This window comes from Camellia sinensis, chromosome 2 (assembly GCF_055761805.1).
Source record: "Camellia sinensis isolate YWXY chromosome 2, ASM5576180v1, whole genome shotgun sequence".
Taxonomy (NCBI): Eukaryota; Viridiplantae; Streptophyta; class Magnoliopsida; order Ericales; family Theaceae; genus Camellia; species Camellia sinensis.
Genome location: NC_138962.1, coordinates 163,495,828 through 163,509,028, shown reverse-complemented (window position 1 = coordinate 163,509,028; position 13,201 = coordinate 163,495,828).

Sequence of the window (13,201 nt, the reverse complement as noted above, 5' to 3'; positions counted from 1 at the left end):
TTCATTAATTACAAAATGCACCACTAACGATGCACCCGTCGCTGCCGTTTTCGCCTGTATTTGGTGGAAGACCTATGCTCAAATGAGGCAAGGTAGATATGTGAATCTATTCAGCTTATCCATCTTTGGCCGAATTACTCCACTGCGGCACTTGACCATTGAGATTATTTAGTGTATTCGGCAGAGGACTCATACTCAAATAGAACAAGAGTAGATATGGGAATCTATTCGGTTTATCCATCTTTGGCCGAATTACTCCACTGCCCCACTTGACCATTGAGGTTATTTAGTGTATTCGGTCGGGGACTCATGCTCAAATGGGGCAAGGGCAGATATGTGACTTTATTTGGCTTACCCATCTTTGGTCGAATTACTACACTACCCCACTTGTCCATTTTCAAAAGCTCATTCCTTGCTTAGTTTGGTGCTTTAGACTGCTTATCTAACACTAGGATACAAACACAACATACAAAAATTACTAATTTCATTTTCATAACACAAGTTACTTCTCAGAACAAACATTTTTCATTTATAAACTGTACACGAGCAAGTATCACTTTATCAATGAAAACCGCCCTAATACAAAACATTACTACTACTAAACAACTACAAGAATGAAAAAAATAAACAAACTATCTTCAAATATCTTCAAAGTCCTCTGGGTCAGACTCCAGAGGTTTAACTTCCAGCTGCTCGTATGGAATCGGCACGTCAAGAGTCACTTTGGCAGCCACCAAAGCCTTGAGCCAGCCATGCTTGAAGCCTTGGTTTTCAAACTTAAATGCTTCGTCTACATATAACTCTTTAGCTTTAAGCTGTCCAGCATCAAATGCCTTGGCCGCGTCTGCCTCCGCGCACTCCTAGTCTCTCTTTGACTCCTTCAATTCGGTCATTAATTTGGCATTCTCTGCTTTGACCAACTTCAACTCGCCGTCTATAAAGGTAGCCCTCTCCTCAGCAGCCCGCCAAAACAAATCGGCATGTCTTGTTTTCCCCTCTTCAGTAGTAGCTTTCACTCGTTCATCTTCCGCCCTCTAGGCTTCAGTCTCTGCCTTTACAATCGCCGCCATCAAATCGGCCATTGCAACCTCGGCCTTATTTTTTTCACCCTCAAGTTGGCCTTCTATAACGCCGAGTTTCTCCAATACGTCGTAGTGCCGACTGCCGATTTCTGCTATCCTGCTCGCCGCCTAACAAGCATGATGTAGCAATCATATTAGTCAACATAAAAATGGCACAAAAAGATCCATCCCAATACATACCAATATAGTCGACTGAGCTGCCAAGGCAATAGAGACGATGTCCGGCTCGGCACGGAATACTGTTTTGTCCGACGGAAACAAAAGTTATAATGCTATACTTAAAGCCATGGTGGGATCCTTAATGGCCAACCCACTGGCCAAAATCGGCGCACTTTTCATCCTTGGCTGGATGATGAACGGCTCGGCCGAATCCGGAGAAAGAACCTCTATCATTTGCCGTTTATCAACCTGTTTTTCTGGTGATTTGGTAAGGACTTCAGCAGAGCGCTTTTCGCCCCTATGATCGGTTTGATCTGAGCTTGAGATTTTCATTGGTTGCCGATCAGGGACTTCAACAGCCACAATCAATTCATGCGTTGTTTCTGAAACGGCCACTGGAGGTGGAGTTTCTAGGTTCTCCCCAACACCAATGGCTCTCTTTCTCGCCGCAATCTTCTCGACATTCCTTCTTCTGGCAAACTGGGCAAGTGACTCTCCGCCCATCTCTTCAGACTCAGCCCCAGGCAAATCTCCTAATTCGGTAAAGATGTCGTCCTTTGGAGAAGCAATCGCCACTTGGCCAGAAGTAAAAGGTTGGTCGTTGCCTTCTGGGTTGAGTTGATCAAAGGCTAACTCAATTCCCCTGTTTAATTCTTGTTCTTCCAAATGGCCCCCTCGTTCAGCATCTTCGGCGTCTGAGCTTTCTTCTTCTAAACAGCCCTCCGGCCCAGCTTTTTTGGCGTCTAAACCCTCAAGGCCATTCTTCTTTAGGCTCTTGTAATTGGGAAATATAAGTGTCATAAGTTGTTGATCTCCCATCACCACGGGAATATGATCTTGCCGCCGAAAACGTTGAGTAGGTTGGATCGTATCTTAACAGAATGTGCGCGCGCCTTTATCCTTGAAGGTTGGCACGCCCTTTGTACTTAAGGACCGTCTTCACTTGATTAAGAACGGCTTCACCTGCACAACAAAACTGGTCAGTAATCTGTTAGCGCCGAATATAACATTTAACTAGTAATTGCGTTCAACCACTTGGCTCGTCGTTCTATCTCAACACAGGGTCTTGGCGATCTTCTTCCTCGCTGAATTCCTAATTGCCTTAAACGGTGACCATAACATCGTCAACTCTTTTTCCAGAGCTGGCAAGCATAGTCACCAAGTGGTGATCTATGTCCTTGGCTCTAAGAAAATAACAGCCCTGACGACTGATTGATTTCGCCATGACATAGCAGTGCCAAATAGCTGGGATTCCCAGGTTGAGCCCAAGTCGGCAGTTCAGTTCCACTATGCTCATAATTATACAGTAAAAATTCACATTAGGCTGAAAGGGAATGAGCCCCCAGTAACACAAAACAGTTCTGAGGAAAGAGTGTAAAGAGAAACGAACCCCACCCTTAGCAATTGACATAAGAGGGAAAATGATGGTGTTCACATCAGCCCTCTCCATGTCAACCACACTATCTGCAACGAAAGACATGTGGACATCATCTGGGATCGAAAAGTGACGATGAAAGGCGGTAACTCGCTTCTCAAAGATGAGAGCTTTCAAATGAGTCGTCATTCCAGACGGAACAGAAGATATACAACTAAAAATACGCAAAAGGATTGGACTACGAACAAAAGAGGAAAAGAGCGAGGGACTTACAGGTCAGAATGAGGGAGCAAAGCGAAGAAGTAATATGGAGCGAAGTTGAAAACGCAAGAGTCTTGTGAGGAGGAAGAAAGAACGGTGTGAAGAATGCCGAAGAGCCAAGGTTCAATACATACAAATTTCAAATCGTATTATATGAATGTCAAACTACGAAGAGGCGGAAAGCAATGATGATTCCATATCGCGTCTAATATCAGTACTAAAAGGCGCGTGTGCGCCGTATTTTTGACTTTTGAGGTCTATTCAAGTCTATAAACCGAGTAAAGGCCAACCATGCCAAATAACGGATGTTAATTGGATGTTCGGGGGGCAATTGTGGTGGTCGAATAAATGAGATCTAGAGATTCATGAACTGACCAAGTACAAGTCGGTCCATACCAGGTCCATCAGCTGGCTGCAGAAAAATCGACCCATGCCAGGCCCAGTGAAGGGCCGTAGCCAAATACAACCGAGTTGAAGGGCCATCGAAGCCGTGTACGCTATGGGATATATAGAAGGCCCAGAAATGAGGTCAAAGTCCAAGAGAAGGCAGTAGGCCCTTAGAGGGTCCTGAAGGAACAATATAAAAGGAAGAGCCATAGTCAAGAAGAAGGGGACGAAAAAAAAAGAAGAGAAAATGATAAACAAGATAGTGGAAGAGGATTAAGGAGTTCAGTTTGCACGAGGGAGTATTTCTAAATCCATTACACCACAGATGCGAGGGAGGTAGAATTTAGCCATCCATCCATTGAGTTTATAGCTATTTTCCTTCTTTTTTTGCTTTCCTTAGTTATAATCTCTTCTTATTGCTTATTTTGGATCCTTATGGATATGTTTGGGAGTAGCAATAAGCCATCCATTAGCTTTTCTTGTTATTACACACTTTCTCTCTACATATTTGTAACACCCCAAATTTCTAGCCCAAGTGATAAGACAACAATTATGGCTCTTTCAAGGAAAACTGAATATAAATCTCCAAACTTACATTACATGATACAATAGTCCTTCATGCAACAATAAATTAATCCAACAACAAGTAAATAAACAAATAAATACCCCCAATTACAAGTTTCCAAGGCTTAAGCCTGGTTACAAAAAACGGTTATTCAAACCCACACAAACACAGCCCTTGGCTTACACACAGAGTCACAGCAAAATGAGAGCATTGTATTCCCAACAGACATACTTCCACACCCCTAGTTGGGTGAGATCACCACATCTTTTCCTGCACAAAAATCTCATAGGGTGAGCATAAAGCCCAGTAGGAAATTCTTAACAAAGTATATACATTTTATACAAGTCTCAAGAGATGAAATGCATATGCCATGCTATGCCCTTTTTGAAGATAAATCACATTTTCATCTTTTGAAAACCATCATGCTCAATGATATCATGCAATTTCAATTGTTCAAAACTTAACAATTTATTTCAAGGACGATAAATACGACTCTGGTAATCCCTAAGTTGGTGTCTGCAAGTAGACTATACAAGTACTACCAATTTGTCATTTTTACCAGTATTGACTGGAAGGCTCGACACCTATAATCTGTCATTTTTACTAGTATTAACTGGAAGGCTCGACACTTATTCAATTTCATCTACACCACCTGTCAAGACTTACCACCGTATTTACCCCAAAACAATTCATGGAAACTTGTTTCTCAACATTCTTTTCTCAATGCAAGTTTTCAAATCAACTTTCAAAATTTAATGTAATCAAATGAATTGATATGCCAATAACACAAGATGAATATAAATATTTTTATTCCAATTCATCATCCAAGGAATAACACAATTCCCTTTTTTCAAGTATCCTCAACAATTAGTCATTTCAAGATTATTTTAACGTTTTGAACAATAATTTTCAAAATGAACAACAATTCTCATATTCCCTGAAATTCATCATTTATATAAATATAAATAATAAATTTTCCAAACATCCATTTATTTTGATACACAAAATAAATATAACAATATCATTCATAGATTTTCAGTCTCCTTAAAAAATATCTCCAAATTCTAGGTTTTCTCACCAAAACTATATAACTCAAATCTTTTGAAAGAAAACTTTTCAAAATCATCTTTTCCTCAATCAATGAAGATTAAAACCCATAAGATCATTTTAAAAGAATAAGAGACAAACCCACTTTCAAAATCGCTCAACTTTTTGAATCAACAATCAATTTTCAAAGCTATCGAAAGATGATTTCGAAAATCATATAGATCTTGCAAAAATATATATATAACCTTAAGAAAATCCTTACCTCAAGTTTGGAAGAAGAAATGAGATGAAACCCCTAAAATCAACGATGTCAAAACTCGATCTTCACCACACACAACGAAACCCTCGAGAAGTTAACCAACTTTGATGAAGAACTTATGGCAGAACTCTAATGGATCTTGAGAAATCAAGGTTTTGATCTAATTTGGCGTAGGGAAATGTAGAGAGAAGGGAGAGGAAAAGGTTTTTTAAAGAGAGATATACAAAAGTGATCTGAAATATCAGATTCACGAACTGATATAACACGGTCCGCTCGAGCGTGGAAAGCCTCGCTCGAGCGTCAAATATACTTTCCCAACATTTTTGCAGACAGGTCAAATTTCTGAAACCAAACATTCTCCGCTCGAGCGCATAAATGGCCGCTCGAGCAGACAAGCAACTTCTAATGCATTTTTCATTTTTGCTTCGGGGACGCTGCTCCTCAACCCCGCCAGGGCGTTGCCCCCTGGACCCCCGCGAGCTGACCGGGTAGCTCGATCCCCGACATATTCAGCGAAGTGGCAAAACTGGGATCGCTACGATATCTCTTCCTCTAAGAACTTTGATCCATGTGTCTCAACTCTTTACTCAATGTCAATGAGTGCTAGAGGTTGTTTCATAGGATTGCTTGGGTGATCCACGGAATTTGATGTTGAAAAATTGTGTTCTTTCCTTTTATTGAGTATTTTGGAAGTAAAGCAAGAGATTTTGGGTCAAAGGATATTGAAACTGTAGACACACCATTTTGACCGGTCCTAAGACTTGGGCACTTTCTATTGATTACCCGATGATGACAATCAAAATGTGTTTCTCACAGAATCCTCAGAAGATAGATGGAATTTGAGCTTTAATCCCAACCTTACGCCCTATGTTGGCCAAACTATTTTAGACCTTAAAACCCTCTTTTCAAAATATTTTTCCAAATGTTTCTACGATGTTTCGAGGCTCCCAGGTACTTGGACATTATATAACATATCTAAAAAGACTTTAGGGAACCAAAGGAGAGTTTGTAGAACAAAAAGAATTCGCCATTTTTAAGAGGTGATATTTTCATGATTTTCATCATCCCTCTCTCCTATGCTTTTCATTTCTAGTCTTAGTTTCATTATGTAATTGTTGTAAATATGTAACAAGTCCTCATGGATGCGGAGGAAGTAAAATTTAGCCATCCATCCATTAAGTTGATAGCTTTTTTCCTTCTTTTCTTGCTTTTCTTAGTTATAATCTCTTCTTGTTGCTTATTTTGGATCCTTATGGATATGTTTGGGAGTAGCAATTAGCCATCAATTCACAAGTTTAATATGCAGAGTAGCTTTTCTTGCTATTACACACTTTCTCTCCGCATATCCCTTCCTCTAAGAACTTTAATCTACGTGTCTCAACTCTTTACTCAATGTCAATGAGTGCTGGAGGTTGTTTCATGGGATTGCTTGGGTGATCCATGGAATTTGATGTTGAAAAAGTTGTGTTCTTTCCTTTTATTGAGTATTTTGGAAGTAAAGCAAGAGATTTTGTTCAAAGGATATTAAAACCTTCCTTCTCAATCATTTGTAAAACATAAAAAGGGGTGAAAGCATCCTTGTTCTATGAACAGAAAAGGAGTTTTCAATGGCTTTGATGAATCCCTTGTTTTAAAAACAAAGCTTCTACTAAGAAATGATTTGCATTAATCTATTCTCTCCAATTAATAGCATGGATTTGGGTATTGATTTGCCCTAATTCACAAAGAGATGATGTAGGTTCGCAACAATTTCTTAGGCTTGAATTTGTTCTTGTTTTGATCGATTTAATTTGTTAATTTATAGAAAAATACATGTTGTATATATCTGTTTTTGTTGTTAATGGTTGAGACCCATCTACCTCTTCCCCAAACGCTTCCTGTGAATGGAGGTAGAATGGATGAGCACCCTTCGGAAGTTGTTTTTTGGCTTCTGTTTTGGAATTTATGTACTAACCTAAATATCAATTGGAAGAAGAGTTCAGCAGGCCAATTTCCTATTCAGTCGGCCCATTTTATGTTTGACCAGATGATTCTCCCAAGAACAAAGCAAACAACTTTTGAGGAGTGCTCTCCTAGGTGGTTCTGGAGTTGTTGGGTGATTTATTTCCTCTGTTTAATATGATTTGTTAGATTCAACAGAATTTTGGTTGAATACATTCATTGTTGTAATAATTCCTTTAATCTCTCATTCTTTTCTTTTATTTGTTCATTATTGTAATAATCTCTCTCTCTTCTTCTTCTCCTCTGCTTTCCCATTCAAATTGTTGTAATAATCTTCCAACCTCACGTCTTTCTAACCCTTTTATTTACAATTTTTCTTGCATAATATCACATCTTATTTATCACGCTCATGTATTACATCAATTTTTCATGCATTCGGGTCCAACTCATTTGCATTTGTAAAGTTCATCATTTCTAAATTGAATATGTGCGCCATCCCATGCCTTCGGATGATAGCCATGCCATATCTTAGTATCCGGGCTTATAGATACATGTCATGTATGTATTGCATTAGTTGATCGCATATAGGATCATGCATATACTAAACTATTTCTTTGGCTCAATTCGGAGTACTGGGTGAGCGTTTCTTTGCTTTAGCATGTTGTATGTGCGTGTTACTTATCATGCTCATTGATATACCATGAGGCTAAATGCTTAATTGAAATATCTGTTTGAATTCCAGTTGGAATGCCATTGATTCTTCTGCTTCAGAGTTTGTACAAAAAGACTTTTCAAAAAAATGTATGAAATGAAAGCATGACCAAAACTGGTGACACAATCTATATTTGATTGTCTCAGCTAGTAATGCTAGCATTAATAATAACTAGAACATGAATATATATTGATTATAAAAATCACATCATGACTTAATAGAGGCCGATCTTGTGATCGGGTGAGCATGGATGCCCAATTAATGACTTTCCCCCCTCATACCTAAGTTCCCAAGCTGAGACATTTTGGTTATGATGGGTAATGGCCTTTGGCATGAATCATGGATGTCCTAATTTTTCCAAAAGACTAAGCGGCGGCTCTAAAATCTAGTGATGTAGTCAATTTCTAAAAAATATTTTGCAATAAAATGGATTTTCTATAAAACTTGACGGATCTAGACTCTCATTTTTTTGTTTCACATTGTACTAGTGACATCAAATCGAAGATTGAGAGTCTGAACTGTTGGGTGCATGTGGTAACCCCAAAGGCATCCCACAGTTGGGAATTAATATTTCAAAAGAATTTATGTCTACAGTTTGAACTTCTAGGAGTAGGGAGTTATTTGCCCGAGCCATGGTTTGGTTGCTCGAGCGGTATTTTGTATTTAACGCTCAAGAGGTCTTTCTTTTGCTCAAGCGATCTCTTTGCAGATTTGAACTACTAGGAGGGGGTCATTATACGCTCGAGCCATGTTTTGTTTGCTCGAGCAGTTCTTTATGTCTAACGCTCGAGTGGTGTTTTGGTTGCTCGAGCGATCTGTACGTATATCAGTACGGGAAAAAGATATTTTCTTTCACTTTTTAATCTTTTTCTCTCTAAAAGGTAACTTTATCAGATTTCTTCACTCTTTCTCTCTTTCTAGTTCTTGTCTAAACACACCTATACACTCAAATTTGTTAGTCTCGCCGCCATAGTGCTTTGGGAAAAAGTGTAAAGCTCGTAGAGGTGAACATTCTAATCGGAAAAGTTTTTGTTTTCGGCTCCATCAAACTTTGGGTCTTATTCTTCTCTACTTCTAATCTTGAGGTAGGGATTTCTTCAACCTCTTTGTATGATTCTTAGCCTCGTTATGTGTTCCTTGAAAGTGTAGTGATTTTGGAGTTGTGTGTTTGATTTAGTGTTTGATTTGAATTTGGTTTTGGGAGTAAAAAATAGGAGTTTTCAAATGGGTCCGTGGGAAATGTTGTGGGGATGAGTATATTGTTAAGTTGGATTGAAATCTTAAAAATCTCTCCGTTAAATGTGTTTTTGAAAGGAATTGATGTTTTGCTGGAAATCATTGATTTTTGAACTAAGAACGAAGAGAAAGATGGTGAGCTTTTGAAATGATAATGTGAATATGTTGTTGATGATGAGAGTGGAGTTGAATATATATTATCACTCATATATTGAGATTATGAAATTATATATGTTGTTTGGAGATTTATCTTTTGTATAGAGTTCCTGTTTTGGGTTATCGATAGAGAATATCTTTAATTATTGTAGAAATTGCATAAAGATTAGGTTAATTGAAACAATTATCCACACATCTTGCATTGAACATTATTTCATAAATGTATCATTTTGAGAAAAATAGGTGAATACCTTGGTGAATCTGATTAGGGGGTGTGGTTTTGGTGTTATTTATGTTGGCATGCATGTCTTTAGTGAAAGTCCAGAAACCCGCATGGTTAGGTGTCAATCCTTCCGGTTAGTACTAATAAAATGGCTCTGGTAGTGCTATTGGTAGACACGTATCTAAAGATTCCCAGAGTTGTGTATCCACTGCCTATTTTCTGATTCAAAAAGTATTGTTTTACAAATTGATTTATAATCATGACATTGCACTATTTTGAAAGAGAGAAGTGTAACGTTTTGGTAAATGGCATGCATATGCATTCACCATATGACTTTGTTAAGTATCATACAGTGTGTTAAGGCATTCTCTACTAGGTTTTAGCTCACCCTATGTGGAAATCAACTTTTAGTGCTGATGGTATGCCTATGCCAAGGACTTAACTTGGGAGGATCTTGGAGTTGAAGGCTCATTTGTCTTTCTTTTATTATAAATATCTTTTGTACAAGTCTCGGGCTTTTTATTTGTTTTGGGTTTGACCCATTTTGTTGTAACCAAGTATTGTCTTAGAAATATGTAGCCATTAAAGTATGAACTTATCCAAATTTCCTTTCATTTTTTGTATATCGTCATGTGTCACATATTATAGATTCAAAATATAGGGTTTACGAATGTATAATGCATGTGATACCTTTTGTAATGTCATTAAGTGAATTGATGAAAGAACAAAATCTTACTAGTTTCCGCATAACTATCGTATTGTATGAGATTATCTATTGTTGTTACTTGGGGGTGCTACAATTTCTAGAACCTCTAGTAGAAACTATTTACCGGTCTCTAGAAATTGTTTTTTAGCGGCAATTATACATGTCGTTCACAAAAAAGTGTTCTCTCCCATTTTTTTGTGACACAAATTGCCATTGCAAGAGGTATTAAATTTCAATTGCAAAAAAACTTAACTAAAACTTCATGTTGCAAAAAACTTTTGGCTCGTCCCCTTTCACCTAACCCTCGTTTCCATCACTAAAGTTTTTGTGACGGTTTTTAAACCGTCAAAAAATCTCTTCTTGTGGTGAAAAGTTTGTTAAAAAAACATTTTAAAAAATAAATAAATAAAAAAGAAGATTGATTGTAAAGCATTTTCCATTTCAAAAAGAATAAGAAAGTGCTACCTTGACAAAAGTATGCCAGACAATTTGTAGACGTTGTCCTTTAGTAATTCTATTGTTGGGAATGGATTTAGATTGTTGTTCTAACCATGATGTGCATAAATCCTTAATTTATGTATATCCCATGAGTATAAACATGAAAAATGACTTGGAGTTTAATTAGCAAACTACTTTTTGCATTTTTCCAATTAATAGAAAATATAGAAATATACATTTATGTTTCTCTATGAAGGAGAGAAACATTTTTATACTTGAATATCAACTCTACGTTTAAATGTATCTTCTAAAATAGATACTATTTAAATAAAAGAAAATTTTCTTAGAATGTCTTGTAGTATGAAGTCTAAAATATATATACATATATTGTGAGTAGGTGAGCTTATGAGTTTACATTAGGCATACTTATGATTCAGTATACTTTTACCTTGAATCAAGAATTAATAGTGGCAATGATAAAAAGGAAAATAAATTATAATAACATCAATAATATTAAAATAATAATTATAAAGTTGGTACGAGTGTTTTGAACAATTGCACAAGAAAGTCCAATAGCAAAATGAAAGGGATTCATTAGCTTGTTATTATGTCTTGTTTGGAAATTAGCTATTTTAATTAGTTTTTTTTCATTTTTTATGAAAATAATTGTAAAAAATAGGGTTTATTATACTTTATATCCCTAAATTATTACCAAATTATCTATTTAATTCTTAAACTATTGATTAAGTCTACTCAGTCCTTAAAGCATATAAATTAGCATCTATTTAGTCCATAAATTATCGATTGAATCTATTAAGTTACTAAAGTACTTTATTCAAACCTATTTAGTTCCTGAAATGATTAAAAAAATAAAATATATGCCCATAAGTGTTATAAATTAATAAAAGATCTTACCTAATTAAGATTTTATTACAGAAAAATCTTAAATTTTTATTTTTTTTCTTTAAAAAGTGTTTTATTTCGTTGTGTGTTTAAATTAAAATTAGAGTCTGATTTCTCAATCTTGCTGATAAAATTATGAGTATTACAAATAATAATACAACAAAATAATATATTAACTAAGTTATAAAAAGAACTTAGCGAAAAGCTTAAAAATAATTAATTAGAAATTATAAATAAAATTTGGCATATAATATTAAATAAAAACAAGCACGTAATCATTGTAAAATACAAGTAAGAAAATACTATAAATAATTACCCTTACATTTAAAATGAAAATAAGAATAAAAATCATGATAAGTACCGACGCTCACTTTTCAAATACAGAATAAAATTTAAATTTTTTTTGAAATAAAATTTTAACTAAATAAGGTCTTTTATTAATTTATAATATTTATGGACTTAAATATTTTTTTTCTTTATAATTTTTCATGGACTAAATATGTTTGAATTAAATGCTTCAGGAACTTAATGGATTCAATCAATAGTTTAAATACTAAATAGATTTTGATTTATATACTTCAGTGACATAGACTCAATTGATAGTTTAGGGACTAAGTAGATAATTTGGCGATAATTTAGGAATATAAAGTGTAATAAATCCAAAAAAGTAAAGTAGAGTGTTATATAATTTTTTTTTTTTTTGTGACTATTTTAGCCAAATACCAAATAAGGCATTAGTACAAATTAATAAAATGACAATCTATAAAAAAATATTTAACTGGCTTTGGAAGAAATTTCTAAACTGTTAGTGCGAATTAGTGTATTATGGGAATGGTTATTATTCCATTAACGAAAAATAGGAGCCATAGATTATGAAGTATTGACTCGAAGATTCGAATATATGACGTTATAGACGGCGTCTTGATTGTAGTCCTTGAAACTTATTCTGCTAAAGAAGTGGTTGTGTCGTCCGAGACTTCTGGCCCAGGCGATTCTGTCCAGTGAATGTTTGGATGGACTACAAAGATACATTGTTGGAAAATGTACAGAGTATTCAACAGACCTTGCATGAATTTAGAAATCTTTCGCTTTGATAGCGTAAGAATAATTTCAATGCTACTCTTCATTTTTTACTAGTTAAAATATAAAAAATGAAATTTTTTTTTCATCTATGTGCTCCAACACTTATTTATTTTACCTATTTATTCACACAACTGTTTAAAATATCTTTACAAACTCTTCAAATTTAATTAGCCTGAATTTGTTTTGTAAATTAACTATCATAATAGCTACCCCATTGAGGGGACTAAGGATAAGGTTTTAGTTACAATAGTTAACAAATCTCTTTTAAAAAGTGTCCTTTGGAGAAGTTATAAGGAATCCTGAATGGAATAATTTTGAATACACACATAGAAAAGTAAATGTTGGAAAAAATGGTTTATATAAGCTTATTTTGAGCCGACTTTGAGCCCAAAATTGAGTGGACCCCGAACGTTTTTTGGGGTGGGTCCGAAGAGGTGAAGTGTTTCTTGCTGCGTGGCAAGTCACACGGTGAAGACGGTTCGTCAAAACCATTTATGAGTGAATGGGAACATGACATCGTATTTGGGTTCGTGGAATTGAACATTTAGGTGCCGTTTGGTAACACTTATGTTTTCAATTTTCTTTTTATATTTACAAAAATTTAAAAAACTCAAATAAAAACCTGTTTGATAAATTTTTGATTTATAAATCAGTAGTCTCAGTTTATA